The following is a 14931-nucleotide window of genomic DNA, read 5'->3' on the forward strand; positions in this document are numbered from 1 at the left end:
TCTTGTTTGCATGTTTAAAACAAACATCAAACAAACACAATTAAAAATTAAAAACTTATCAAGGGCTAAAAGAAAACAGTTTAGACATTTCCTTAACATAGAAATTAAAAGGAACATTGTTAAAAGCACTGTTTGACTCCCAAAAATCACTAAAAAATCTTTCTTTAGAATTCTAAATATTTTGTTCATTGCCACACAAAAAGTATCAATTAACTAATTATGACCTTGTAAAGATAAGGAAGTATATCCTTTATTCTTGTTGGTTTTCCTTAAACTAGGAATGTGGTGGGGAGGTGAAATCTTTTTTTCCTTACTTACTTGATGGTGGCCTGTATGACGCTGGTTTAGACTAGAACACATGATTCATCATTCAAGAATGTGCTTCTTAATCCTTTGTACCAATCATGCTTTTAGTGGAAACTCTCCACTGAACATGGAATGTGATGTTATCTTCCCTTTAAAGTTATGTTTACTCTCTCCACCGCCCCCCCCAGTTTTATCTTTATTGCATGTACTCTCCCAATTTTTATCTTTATTGTATGTATAGGTATTTTGATGGGATATTTAGAGAAAGCATATTAGAATTGCTGTCTGCTGCCATGTTAGCACAGAAATTAGAAGAACCACTTTTGATACATTTCCTGGTATTTCATCTGGCTGCACTGATACTCCCAGAGTGTTACAGATATCACATCTGGTGCAAAGGTATTATTAATTAAAAGCATAAAGCTGGCTTTTTAACCTCATTATATCAGGGGGAACCTTGGTACTGGGTCCTGGTTTTGTGATAAGTCTGTTACCAAGTATTTTCAGGTTATCTGACCTTCAGGCCAAGTGATAGTTCTTGAGTGATGATGGAGGAATGTACTACTTAATCTAAATTGTGTGTGGAGATGACAAAATCTGAAGATCTCCAATCATTTCATTGGGCCCATTTAATTTAGGCCTACCCCAGAAACTACTCTTTATGCAATAGTTTTTCATTTAATGTAGGAAGTTTTCTATTCCTGGTAAAATTCCACAAATAAATAGAAATACACATTTTCAATGAAATAATTCCAGCCTCATCTTAGTTTTCTTATTCTTTTTAAATTAAATTAAATTAAATTAAATTAAATTAAATTAATTTTTTTTTAGTTTTCTTATTCTAAAAAATAGCATAGTAAATTCTAAATTATTTTTGTATCATCTATAGAAACATTTTGAACCTGGTCTGACTCCCACTGACATAATTTTTTTTAAAGTTCTCAGTTTATTAATCCTTTGTGAAAAATCTGCACAATCACCACAGGTAAGTCACTGAAGAATTTTTACTCCTTTTTGCCAACACCAGCACTGGCCTTTGCAGTCCCCTGACTTTCTTCTGTTTGTTCTTGCATTCCTTTCACTGTTTTTTTGAGATCTTCTCATACAGGCCATATCTTACAAGTCTATGTTTAGGTTCACTTTTCTCTGCGTAATCCAAGGAATCATAAATCATGCCAAAGCCAGTTGTCTTGCCACACAAAAATGGGTTCTGAATCCAAATACAAAGATGACATCTGGTGTGGTCTTACACATTTTGGCTAGTTTATCCCAAATATCTGTCTTAGGTACTGTTGCCTTCCCGGTGACCATTTGCTTCCGTTAAAGTATTCTGTTGGTCGTGACCTTCTGGTTCCAGATAGTTACTGTATTATTCATGATGGTAACCAATCTCCAAATAGCCAGGGAGGAAAGGAGCTTTTTAAAAAAAGTTCTTATTTATTTATTTATTTTAAAGTTCTTAGTTCTGAACTATTTTCCTTTGCCATTGTTTGGACTACTGAAAGAAAATATGAATCTATTTTACTATTAGTTTAGCTCAAATAATGAAGAAGATAAGTATATTGAAATAAAACCACATTTTCATATTGAAGATACACTAAGTAGACAATTTTTGTTTTGGTTTTTTGGAGTCAGTGTCTTTACCATCAGTGGAGATACCAAAGATATGAGAACTGTTAGAACTTCTCTTAGGATTTGTCATGTTCTTAGCAAAAAGAAAAAAGAAAAAAAGCAGTTTTCATCATTTAATATTGGGAAATTTACTTTGTAATTATCATTTATTAGAACTCTAATTATAAAATAAACCAGACATTTACATTAGCTATGTTTTTAAATTATAAAGTCTCTTATTTTTTTTATCATGAGTGATAAATGCTCATTTTGGAAAACTTTGAAAATAGAAAACTATCAAAAAGAAAATAATTCTGAGTTACAATGTCAACAATCTGAGATAACTATATAAAATTTTAGGGGAATTTTCATAATTTTTAAATTAGAAAATTAATTGAGTACATAGTTTTAAAAGAAATAGTTCTACAAATTTATAAACTCAGTCCAAAGGAAAGGGCCTTCAATGGGAACCTCTGGGAGAATTTGGGTTTTGTTCCCTGGAGGTTGGCATATAATTGGATTAATGTGTGATTGATTCATGCCTTGGATATTTAGAGAGTCAGACGATGTCTGGAGGGCTGTGGTTTAAGAAGCCACTGCAGTCCTGACAATGTTTTCTGTGGATCAGGGTGAGAAAAAGAAAAACATTGGTGGTTTTAGATCCTGTCCAAGAATGCAGAAGGAAGCTGGTGGTGTACTGATAATGCCTGGGGCTGAGGTGTGGGACTCAAAAATGATCAACTGGAAAAGAGATTCACCAGTGTAAAGAGACTCTATAAGTGAGAGATCCTTACTGATGGGGTAAGGGAGGTCTTTGGAGAACCTGTTGAAGTGTTCCAGGTGACAACTAGGCTTTAGACTCCTGCCAAGCCTAGAGAGCTCCAATATTACATCACCATGATAATTAAAATTAAGTAAGACCTTTCCTGCTGATTTCTTCTCTTCCAACCCTCTCTAGCCTGTGCCCAACCATGGAGGCATTAGAAACTTGGCTTAGCAAGTGGGGGCTATGTAGAATTCTGTTCTGTCACTATTGAACACTAATGGTTTTTCTTAAGTACTACTGATTTTTTTAAAGAATTATACATAATAGATATTCAGTAAGTATTTGTCAGATCAATATTAAAATCAAATCAAAGTGGAATAAATGTTGTGACTAATTTATGAGAAATGAAATGACTATCTAGGTTCCTACTTTGGGTTTAAGCTCTGTAGTGGGTATTCTTTTTCTTCCTCACATTTCGCTTTAAGGCATTGGACTTGGTGAGTGGTTTTAATTAGATTGCACTGACCCCTTGAACCCTTTGTCTTCCTAGTAAGTCTCTTATAGCAGACTTAGGAAAAAGTGTTGGAACATTTGTGAGGGAATAATGTAGTGTGATATACAGTTGACTTTTATACAACGTGTATTTGACCTGAGCACCTATTCATGCATTTAGTGTTTTTTTAAATGTCATTCAATCTTTTCTTCAAATATCTTACACAGAAACCTAACAGACATAAAGTTGGAACTACTGTGATTAAAGCATATCAAAGAGAGGAGGGGACATTGTTCCCTACCAACTGCTTGAAATATTGGCTCTTTCACTTACTACCTGGGTGACTTTGGATAATTCACTTAACCTTTCCCAGTATAATTTTCTCATCTGCGAATTCTAGGGTTATTGTGAGGTTTAAATGAGCTAACGTGTGTGAAATGTTTGGTGTTTAGAAGCTGTTAGCTATTCCTAACCTTTGCTGCTTTTGCCTCCCTTTCTTCTTCCTCCTCCTTCTTCCTAAAGCATAGGGGCAAGTTAAGTGGTTTTTAGGTTCATGTTAGAACTCATTATTTATAGTCTTGGCTATGGATATTTTGCTTTATCCTTTCTGCCTCTCTTTATTTACCTATCATCTATCTAATTTATCTACATTTTATATGAACCATATTAAATTAAGTTACAGACATGTGATACCCTTTTACCCCTAAGTTTCTTTGTGTTTTATAAAAACATGGAATTCTGTTATGTAACCAGAGTACAATTACCAGAAGTCAGGAAGTTAACATTGAAATAACTATTATATAATTTATAGAGCTTATTGTTAATTTGTCAGTTGTCCGAATAATATTTATAGCATGAAAACCCAAAATCTATATTGTATTTATTGTCATGTCTCTTTAGCTTCCTTTGATCTGAGTCTTTCTTGTAGTTCTTGAGTCTTTCTGTGTAGTTCATGGCCTTGACATTTTTGAAGAATGAAGGACAGTTATTTAAAGAATATCCTTCAATTTGAATTTGTCTGATGTTTCCTCAGAATAGATTCAAGTTACATGCTTTTGACAGTCACACCACAGAAGCCATGCTGAATTCTATTTAGTGCTTCATATCGGGAGGCACATTCTGTCAGTCCTATTTCTAGCACTGTAAATTTGTTGGATTAAGGTGGTATTTGCTAGGTTTCTCCAATGTAAAGTTATCATTTTGTCCTTTATAGTGAAAAGGATATATTGAGTGTGGGAGGGTAAACTTTGTAACTGTGTAAATGTTCTGATACTTGCTCAAACTATTTTACCAATTGTGGGTTGATAAAATCACCCACTATTTTTATCAATCATAGATGATTCTTGCTTGAGTTTATTATTATTATAATACTGTTAAATAGTAATTTTCTAATTTCACCATTTCTTCTACATTTATTAGTTGCCTTCTATTTCCTTTATTTTTAGAAGTGTGGGCTCTTATATTCATATTTTATTCAATCTTTTACAATCCCTTATTATCGTTTCTTTTGATGCTCAAATTTCCCTGGTACGAACACATTTAAGATGTTCCCTGTATCTTTTTGATATATATTCATTATCCTTTGAGCACTTTGTTAATTTTTGGCACAAGTTGTTCCACATTTATCCTGTTTACCCACTCCCCACTCCAGTACTGTAATTGACCACTTTTTAAAGGAAGACTGGTTCCATTGAGTTGAATGATATTTAAAAATCAAGTTCTGAGCATTAGATGTACTCATAACTACAATTTTACATTAAAAAATTTTAAATTATAGTTGACATACAATATTATTTTAGTTTCAGGTGTACAATCCAGTGATTAGACATTTATATAAGTTATAGAGTGATCACCCTGATAAGTCATGGTATTATATTAATTTGATTGTATTTTGATTATATTGGTTTGATTAATTGGATTATAATTATATTAATTTGATTATATTTTGCTGTATTCCATTTGCTCATATTTTGTTAAGGATTTTAGCATCTATGTTCATCAGGGATATTGGCTTATAATTTTCTTTCTTTTTAGTGTCTTTATATAAAGACACTGGTTTGAAATTAGGATAACGCTGGCCTCATAAAATGACCTTGGGAGTCTGCCCTATTTTTGAAATTTTTGGATTAGTTAGAGAAGGACAGGTGTTGTATTTTCCCTGAATGTTTGGAAAAATTCACTTGTCAAGCCATTTGGTCTAGGACTTTTATTTATTTATTTACTTATTTTTCTTACTACTACTACTTGAATTTCACTAGCTGTAATCTGTCCATGCAAATTCTATGATTCTTCCTGATTTAATTTTTGAAGATTGTATATTTCTAGGAATTTATCCATTTCATCCAGATTGTCCAATTTGTTGGCATATACTTGTTTGTTATATTCTCTTACAATCCTTTATATTTCTTTGGTGTCATTTGTTATGTTACTTCTTTTTCATTTCTGATTGTATTTATTTGTGCTCTCTTTTTTTTGTTGGTGTGTGTTGTTAAAGGTTTGTCGATCTTAATTATCTTTTCAGAGAACTGGCTCTTGCATTCAATGATCTTTTGTGTTATTTTTTAAGACTTTATTTTATTTATTTCTGCTCTTAAAAGAGATTTATTATTTCCTTCCTTCTACTCACTTTGTTGTTCCTTTTCAAGTTCCTTTAAGTCTAAAGTTAGATTGTGTTTTTGAGCTTTTTTTTTTGTTTCTTGAGATAGGTGTGTAATGCTATAGATTTTCCTCTTACAACTGCTTTTCCTGAGTCCCACAAATTTGGTTTGTTTTGTTTTCATTTGTTTCAAGATATCTTTTGATCTTTCTTTGATCTAATTGTTAATTTATTCATTGTTTAGTAACATGTTATTTAGCTTCTGTGTCTTCATGTGTTTTTCAGTTTTTATCTTGTGATTGAATTCCAGTTTTATAGCATTATGGTCAGAGAAGATGCTTGATATTATTTCAATTTTCTTAAATTTGTTGAGACTTGTTTTGTGTCCTAATGTGGTCTGTTCTAGAAAACGTGCTATGTTTACTTGAAAAGAATGTATACTCTGCTGTTTTGGGTTGAAATGGTCTGAAGACATGTATTAAATCCATTTGATCTAGTGTGTTATTTAAGGCCATTGTCTCCTTGTTTATATTCTCTCTAGAAGATCTATCCATTAATGTCAATAGGGTGTTAAAATCTTCTACTATGACTGTATTTCTGTTGATCTCTCCCTTTATGCCCATCAAGATTTCCTTTACATATTTAGGTGCTGCTGTGTTGGGTGCACACATGTTTACTAGGGTTATATCCTCTTGTTGGATTGTTCCCTTAGTCATTATGTCATGTCCTTCTTTGTCTCTTCCTTGGTTTCAAAATCTTTTTTGTCAGATATAAATTTTCCTACCCCAGCTTTTCTTCTTCCTATTTGCATGAAATAACTTTTTCCATCTAAATACTTTTAGTCTGTCTGTATCTTTCTATCTGAGGTCAGTCTCTTGGAGACAGCATATATATGGGCCTTGTTTCCTTACCCTATGTCTTCTGGTTGGAGCATTTAAGCCATTTAAATTTTTTAAAAAAAGATTTTATTTATTTTTAGAGTGGGGAAGGGAGGGAGAGAAATATCAATGTGTGGTTGCCTCTCACATGCCCCCTAGTGGGGACCTGGCTCACAACCCAGGCATGTGCCCTAGACTGGGAATTGAACCAGCCACCCTTTGGTTTGCAGGCAGACACTGAAGCCACTGAGCCAAACCAGCCAGGGCTGAGCCATTTCCATGTAAAGTGATAATTGGTAGATACATTTTGATTGCCATTTTATTTTCTGTGTTCCTCTGCTTTTTTTTCTCCTCCTTTTCCTCTTCATTCTCCTCCTTTTTGCCTCCCCCACCTGTTTCCTTTCTCCTCTTCCTTTACATCCTTATCCACCTTCTCCTGCACCTCCTTCTCTTCCTCCTCCTTTTTCTTCAAGCAAGTCCTTTAATGTTTATTGTAGTACTGATTTGGTGGTAACAAACTCCTTTAGCTTTTTCTGGTTTGGGAACTTCTTTATTCCTCTTTGACAATGATAGCCTTGCTGGATAAAGTAACCATGGTTGTAGGTCCTTGCTTTTCATCTCTTTGAATATTTCATTCCTATCCCTTCTGGTTTGACATGTTTCTGTTGAAAAAACAGGTGACAGTCTTATGGGAGCTCTCCTGTAGGTAAGTAACTGCCTTTCTCATGTAGCTTTTAAGATTCTCTTTTTGTCTTCAAGCTTTGACAATTTAATTTTGATGTGTCTCGGTGTGGTCTTCTTTGGGTCCATCTTGTTTTGGACTCACTGTGCTGCTAGGGCTTTTGTGTCTTTTTCCTTTACCCAGTTAGGGAAGTTTTCAGTCATTCTTTTTTCAAATAGGTTCTTGCTCCCTTGCTCTCTCTCTTTTCCTTCTGGTTCCTCTATGATGTAGATGTTGTGAGGCTTTAACATCCTAACATGATAATAGTTATGATGTTGATAGTACTTAAACTATCCTCATTTTTTAAACTCTTTTTTTAATGCTGCTCAGATTGGATGTTTTTTTCTACCTTTTCAAAATGTTGATTTGTTCCTCTGCTTTATCTAACCTACTGTTTGTTCCTTCCAGTGTATTATTTATTACAAATATTGCATTCTTAATTTCTGACTGTTCTTTTCTTATGGTTTCTATGTCTTTTTTTCATGCTCTTGAGCTTCCTTATAATCATTACTTTGTACTCTATCTCTGATAAATTGCTTACCTTCATTTTATTTAACTTTTCTTCTGTAAAATTATCTTGTTCTTTCATTTGGGGCTTGTTTCTTTGTCCCTTCATTTTGGCTGCTTCTTTTTGTTTGTTTTTATGTATAAAACAAACAATGCAGGCCTGTGTAAGACACTGGCTGTCATTGGCCCTAGATAACCTGTTTGGAGCTATCAGCAATTCACGGCTTGTGGTTCCCTTTACTGCACCTGGGTGGAAAGGACCAAGCTGTACACCAAAATTGGATTTCACAAATACTAGTCCCAGTGGACCAGTGGACTTGTGGTGAGTCAGCAAAGTTCTCAAAGCACCCAGAGATTCGCCTGCACCTACAGGCTGCCTATTAGGCTTATTCACTGAAGGAGCCTTCAGCTGCACTGCTTAGCAGGGCTTATCCTTTATTTTTAATTTATTTTTTAAATAGTAATAACCATAATTAATTATCTAATTTATTTATTTATTTTTAGAGAGAGGGGAAGGGAGAGAGAAAGAGAGGGAGAGAAACATCAGTGTGTGGTTGCCTCTTGTGCGCCCACCACAGGGACTTGGCATGCAACCCAGGCACGTGTCCTGACTGGTAATTGAACCAGTGACCCTTTGATTCATAGGCCAGCACTCAAGGGTTTATCCTTTAAATGATGGGGTTATTGCTTCCTCCCAGGCTGATGCCTCATGGAGGGGAGTTCTCTCCCCAAGAAAGATGGCTTCTACAATATGGAGGAACTCTGAGCACAGGGATACTGGTGCCTGACCCTTCAGTTCTCTCCCTAGAGCCACCAAACCCAGACTCCTCATGGAGCTCTAGGTTGCTTTGCCCTCCCTTTGCTGGAGGTTAGGGTAAGTGTCTGCAAAGAAAATTTTGTGCATTGGCCCTTTTATAGGGTGACTGCATCTCTAGTTGTCTCTTTGGCATACAGAAATCTCACTGCTTTTTATAGTATGTCTTCTGGTTGGAGCATTTAAGCCATTTACATTTTTAAAAAAAAGATTTTTGTGTTTTTTGGTTCCTTTTTCTGGTTCTGGTACATTTGAGTGGAAATCTGGTTTGGGGTTTAGAGCCCACTCTTCTCAGGGGAAACCCCCTACACCTGAGGTATTCCTATGGAACTTTTGCTGCCACTCATGGGAGCCCAGCCAGCCTTCTTAGAGCCTCCTCACTTCCTACCAGTCTTGATGTAGTTTCTTCTGTAAGTCCTTGGTTATTCTTCAGTTAGTTATTCAGGATTTTTTTTTTTTTTTTTTTTTTGTAATTTAGTTGTAATTCCAGTTTGGTCATGGGAGGAGGTTAGTGTGTCTTCCACCTACTCTACTGCCATCTTGGATTGTCTTTTCTTTGTCTTTAAGAAGAAGATCCTTTAACATTATTTGTAATGCTGGTTTAGTGGTGATGAACTCCTTTAGCTTTTTCTTGTCTGGGAAACTCTTTGTCCTGTTATTCTATAATTCAATGATACCATTGTTTGATGCAGTAATTTTGATTATTGGTCCTTGATTTTCATCACTTTTAATATTTCATGTTAATCTCTTATAGTCTGCCAAGTTTTTGTTAAGAAATCAGGTGACAGTCTTATAGGAGCTCCCTTGTAGGTACCAACTGCTTTTCTTTTGCTGCTTTTAACATTCTGTCTTTGTCCTTAACCCTTGGCATTTTAATTATGATGTGTTTTGTTGTGGGCTTCTTTGGATTCATGTTGTTTGGCACTGTCTCTTTTCTTCCTCAGATTAGGGAAGTTTTCTGTCATTTTTTTTCCAAAAATGTTTTTCAATTTCTTGCTCTCGCTTCTATTTTCTGGCAACTGCATGACATGAATGTTGGTGTGCTTGAAGTCTCAGAGGTTCCTTAAACTCTTCTTATTTTTAAAATTCTTCTTTTCTTTTTTTATGGGATGTTTTCTTTCTTATCTTCCAAATAACTGATTTGGTCCTCTTTTTTCATCTAGTCTAGTGTTGATTCCCTAATGTATTCATTTCTGACTAGTTCTTTCTTATGTTTTCTATCTTTCTTTTTTTGTTTCCTGTTTGTTGTTGTTGTTGTTGTTGTTGTTGTTGAAGTTCTTTCTAAGTGCAACTACTCTTCCTCTAAGTTTATTGAGCATTCTTACAACCAGTGTTCTGAACTCTGCATCTGGTCATTTGTTTATTTCCATTTTATTTTATTTTTTTTCCTGGAGTATTGTTTTGTTCTTTCTTTTGGACCTTGTTTATTTGTCTCCTCATTTTGGCTGCCACATTGTATTTTTTTCTATGCATTGGGTAGAGCTGCTCTGGTCTCCCAGTCTCAATAAAATGGCCTTATGTACTATGTGTCTTGTAAGGCTCAATAGTGCAGCCTCACTAGGCACTCTAGTTGGGAGCCCGAGTGTGGGCTGTATGCACACTTACTGTAGTTGTTTCAATGAGAGTGATTGCTTTTGGCTGGTCAATGGGAGTGATTTACCCTCAGGACAATTTTCTGGGAAGACTGGGCACAACCAGCATGTAAGATCAGCTGTGTAGGGGCTGACCCCATGGAGCTGAACTCTCTTTAGTAGTGCTGAGTTACCTGCTGAGTCCACCTCTTGAGTGTGTCGCTTGTGGGAGTGGTTTTGTGCTTTTTCCTTGTGGTCTAATGCTGTATTCAAGGTACACTGGTTTTGGGGCCTCCTGGTTGGTGCAGGCCAATGTCAGCCATTCCTTGTGTCCTGCCTAGGACCACCCAGTATGAGCTGCAAAGTGATCTGCAGATTGCTGCTATTGGTGCTGGGCTTGGAGGTGTCTGGGAGAGGGCAAACCATGAACCAGATTTGGCAGATGCTAGTGCTGGTTCTGGGGCCACTTAACAAGAGGTATGAAGCACATCAAGGTCAGATGGTACTTGTTCGAGAGATTTTAAAGAGCTGAAAGCATGAAAGCAAGAGTCGAAAGTATGGAAAAGCTACTGGAAACTGCTTAGGTGGACCTCAGCTCTGTGGGAGGAAGGCTCAGTAAAAGAACAATGGTCTCTACCAGTACTTCTGTCTTGGACAAAGATGTCCCTACATTTCTTACCCTGATGTTAAACAATTAAGTTCCTTCCCTTATGTTCCCAGAGACTTTAGAGTTGCTGGAGCTCAAAGTGAGTTAGTCCAACAAACTTCTGCCATGGGCCCTTTAAGAGGAATGACTGGAATTCATGCAGCCCTCTCAGCCACAATCTTCACTGGTTTTTACAGCTGAAAGTTATGGGGACTTCTCTTCCTGGCATCTCTGGTCTGTGGGGTCTGATATGGGGCTTCTCAGTAGGGACCTCCATAGCAGCAGAAATATCCCTCCAGATTTTTATTCACCACACATGGACATGGGACCAGCTTGTTCTGCTTCCCACCCCTCCTACCAGTCTGTTTGTGATCTCTTCTTTAATTCCTTAATTATAGGACTTCTGTTCAGCTAGATTTCAGGCGTTCTGAGTGATGGTTTTTCTGTAGTTTAGTTGTAATTTTGATGTCTGCAGATTTTTAAACCACTAATAATTTTTTTCTACAAGTGATTATTTAACCTGTGCCATTATATGTTATACTGTTTCTCCTGATTTCATGTTATTTCGCTGGTTTTGGATTTCATGTCACTATGTGTATGGGCTTATTTAGGAACTATTGCTTACTCAAACATCTGTACTTTTATTTATTTATTTATTTATTTATTTATTTATAGAGGGAAAAAAGAGAGAGAGAGAGAGACAGAGAGAGAGAGAGAGAGAGAGAGAGAGAGAGAGAGAGACAGAGAGACAGAGAAACTTCAGTGTGTGGTTGCTGGGGGTTATGGCCTGCAACCCAGGCATGTACCCTGGCTGGGAATCGAACCTGGGACACTTTGGTTCCCAGCCTGCGCTCAATCCACTGAGCTACGCCAGCCAGGGCCAAACATCTGTACTTTTGAAAAACTTGAATTGCACCCAACTTTGGGCAGTTCAAAGATTACTGGATTTCATTTGATATCTTTCTTAATTGGGTTGCTTTTATTCTTTTGTTTCATTGATTTCTATTAAATAAAGATGCTGACTGTGCTTAGCTGAATAATTTTCTCTTGGCAATGAAACACAGGTAAAGGTGATTCTTATTAATGTGTCTTGCAGTCGAGTTGTTCATTTATCTGGATTTAATTTGAGATGATGTTTGGTTTTTCTAAAGAGGTTAGACTGAACATTTTTGAGTTATTTGCCAGAAATGCCCTTTCAAAGGCTGATGTAGTGCTGCTATTTAGAGTGTGGGAATCTTGCTATAGAGAATTGGTTTTATTTGAGATTCTGGATGGATTTGTATTTTTTTTCTAGTCATAAATCATGTTTAATATTTATGTCATTTATAATATGTTTTATCTCCTGAAAATGAATAATATGTAACAATGGTAGTTTTCTTTATTCTTTAATGATTTTTTAAAGGGCCATCTCTCAGAATGTGAGCTGTATTTATCTTACAGAAAATGTTGACTCTCGGGATGTAAATGTAATTGCTTTCTTTTGAGTAGATTCCATAAAAATATTTGAATTTTTAATTTAATGGCATATTCTACAATTTTTTTCATTGCATTATTGTGGTTTATAATATTTTTTCCCCTCTTGAATAAGTCTTCTGGCATTTACGATATTTTCTCTCTGTTTCCCTGTGTGTGTGTGTCGGAGGGGGGGTACATCATTGTGAATGTAGTTAATGTCACTTCAAGCATGGTACATCAGAGCCTTCACAGTTATAGATCCACTGGGTTAATGATAGTTTTGAAGACTTTTCATTTCTTTCCCATAAAAAAACAGTGTATATTATAGGCAAGATGGTGTCTTGATACCCAATAAATTCTGATTCCTATCAATTTTGTAGAAACTTTTATTTTGATAGTTTATGTGAAGGTTATCATAGGCATGCATGAAACTAGTTGGGGAAAATAAAACATATGCATAAGAAACAATGTCAAACAAAAAATACTTCTATATATTGGTGTCATCAAGTTGGGTATCATAAAACAAAGTGGTAATTCTGTGATAATGATATGTCATTAGTGTAAACTTTCATTTTTGATTTGGTATGCTTTTGTGGCATTGCAGAATACTGCCTAAGAAGTTAATTTACCTTCTCTTACTAAGAATGCATACTAAACAGTATAATAGTTCAGGTGTTTTTGATGCTGTACAAATTAATCAACCAATTTTGTGCCTCTCTGTGATAGAGATTGAGCGATCTAATTTCAAAGGTTATTGAGGTAGCAAACCATGTTAATCACATTTTTGGTCTTTGGACACTGTATGAACTGTTGATATTCATGGAAATATTTTGTAAAAGTTGTTACATATTAATGAGTGTCAGCACTTCAGTAATTACTTGATAGAACCACAGTAAGTTGATGTGTGATCTTGGGTAGGCACTTAGTTTCTCAAAAATCTTCATTTTTCTCAATAGTAATTAAAATAAGGTAATAAGATTTACCTCTTGTAGTTCTCATGAGACTTAAATGAGATAACACACAAAGCACCAGCACACTGTAAATTACATCTATCAGTTGACTTTATGAAGTCCTTGGGCTAAGTATTAGTTTTTATTGATTAGCAGGGAGGCCTCTTGCTGTATTGAAATTTATAGGAATCTCTTTGGAGTCCTGCTGCAGTATGTAATCTTGCATGTAGAAAGGTATCTTACTAGTTAGAAGTGCTGTGTCCATACCCTGAGGGAAAAAGAAAAAAAAACCCAACCCACCAAAATGAAATGTCACTGTGAGAATCTACAAGTATAAACCCTATTAAATGGAGGGTATGACTGTGGGAAAACTATTCAAGTAATAGGAAGGGTTTTCATGATACCAACAGAAAAAGTTTAGTGACAAGCCATAAGAATGTAAAACTTTGGCTCCTTTGCTGAACACATTTCATTTAATTGTCACAGTGGAGGAAAGAGGCATGATAAACAAAATGCCCACAAAAGAAAGCACCCAAAGAAAAAAACACTTATTAGAGAACCGGCTCTTAAATATGTTTCTGAATTAATGCTATGGAGTAGAAAAAGACTAAGAAAATTCTTCAGAACAAAAGAGAACTCTCCTGTTAAGATAAGGAGAACCAGATAGGGAATCTGAAAACTTGAGTGTTAGTTCTAGTTTTGCTATTGATGGGCTTTATGGCTTTAGATAAGTCCCTTAACCTCTTTTGGTTTTAGTTTTCTCATCTGTAAAGCAAGAATTATTGCCCAAGACCCATTCAACTCTAATATTCCTTTCATGTAATTCTTAAATTTATAAATTTTGACATTCCAATGTGGAAAAATTTAAAGTCACATAAAAGTAGAGAGAATGCTATAATGGTTCTTGAGGGACATATAACCCAACTCAATAAACAACCACAGCAAATCTTATTTTGTTTACAATTTCACCTCTTTTTCCTCTCTGTAGTATTTTAAAAGCAAATCTCAGGCTTTATATCCTTTGATTTCTAAATATTTCAGAATATATCTGAGAGAAAAGAACCCCTTTTAAGGATAAATACCCAATATTATCCCATGTAAATAAAAAGCAAGTTAGTGATAAAACCCAAATGACAATCCACGCTCTGAGACCTGATTGAGATATAAAGTGGAATGACAGACCTTAAGAATTTAATGGAACTGAACAAGATATTTATCTCTAACCTCACATTTTGGCAGGTAAAATAATTCAGATATAGAGAGATAAGTAACTTGTTCAATGTCACAATTCAGTGAAGAGTAGAAATAAAACAAGAACTCAGATCTTAAGGATTCTAGTATTATATATAGTCTTTTCATCAAAATATACTCTTTTCTAAGTTAGTTTAATAGAACTTACATTCTACAGGCTAAAAACAGTTATTCTCTATTTCACAACAGGTATACTATTTGAAGTAGCTACAGCTCCTGCTTGTCTTTATCTAAATAAAGTGAGAATAAGGAAAAATAACTATAATTTGATAATATCAAATACATAGTTGGTGTTCAGATTTTCCAACTTCTCTTGGACTTTCTTTTTACAGTTTGTTAATTTGAATTAGGATCGTAATGAAATCC

The 14931-nt window shown here is 35.1% G+C and overlaps 1 protein-coding gene and 1 pseudogene across 14 annotated transcripts in view; one reads left to right on the top strand and one right to left on the bottom strand.

The window, feature by feature from the left end:
- The window catches only part of SUGCT (succinyl-CoA:glutarate-CoA transferase), a 1092359-nt gene that overhangs the window by 78701 nt on the left and 998727 nt on the right, over positions 1 to 14931 (top strand). The gene's annotated exons all lie outside the window — the stretch shown is intronic.
- LOC123812089 lies at positions 1311 to 1683 on the bottom strand (annotated as a pseudogene).

The sequence above is a fragment of the Phyllostomus hastatus genome, unplaced genomic scaffold, assembly GCF_019186645.2.
Source record: "Phyllostomus hastatus isolate PE091 unplaced genomic scaffold, TTU_PhHast_1.1 phas_scaffold_78, whole genome shotgun sequence".
Lineage (NCBI taxonomy): Eukaryota > Metazoa > Chordata > Mammalia > Chiroptera > Phyllostomidae > Phyllostomus > Phyllostomus hastatus.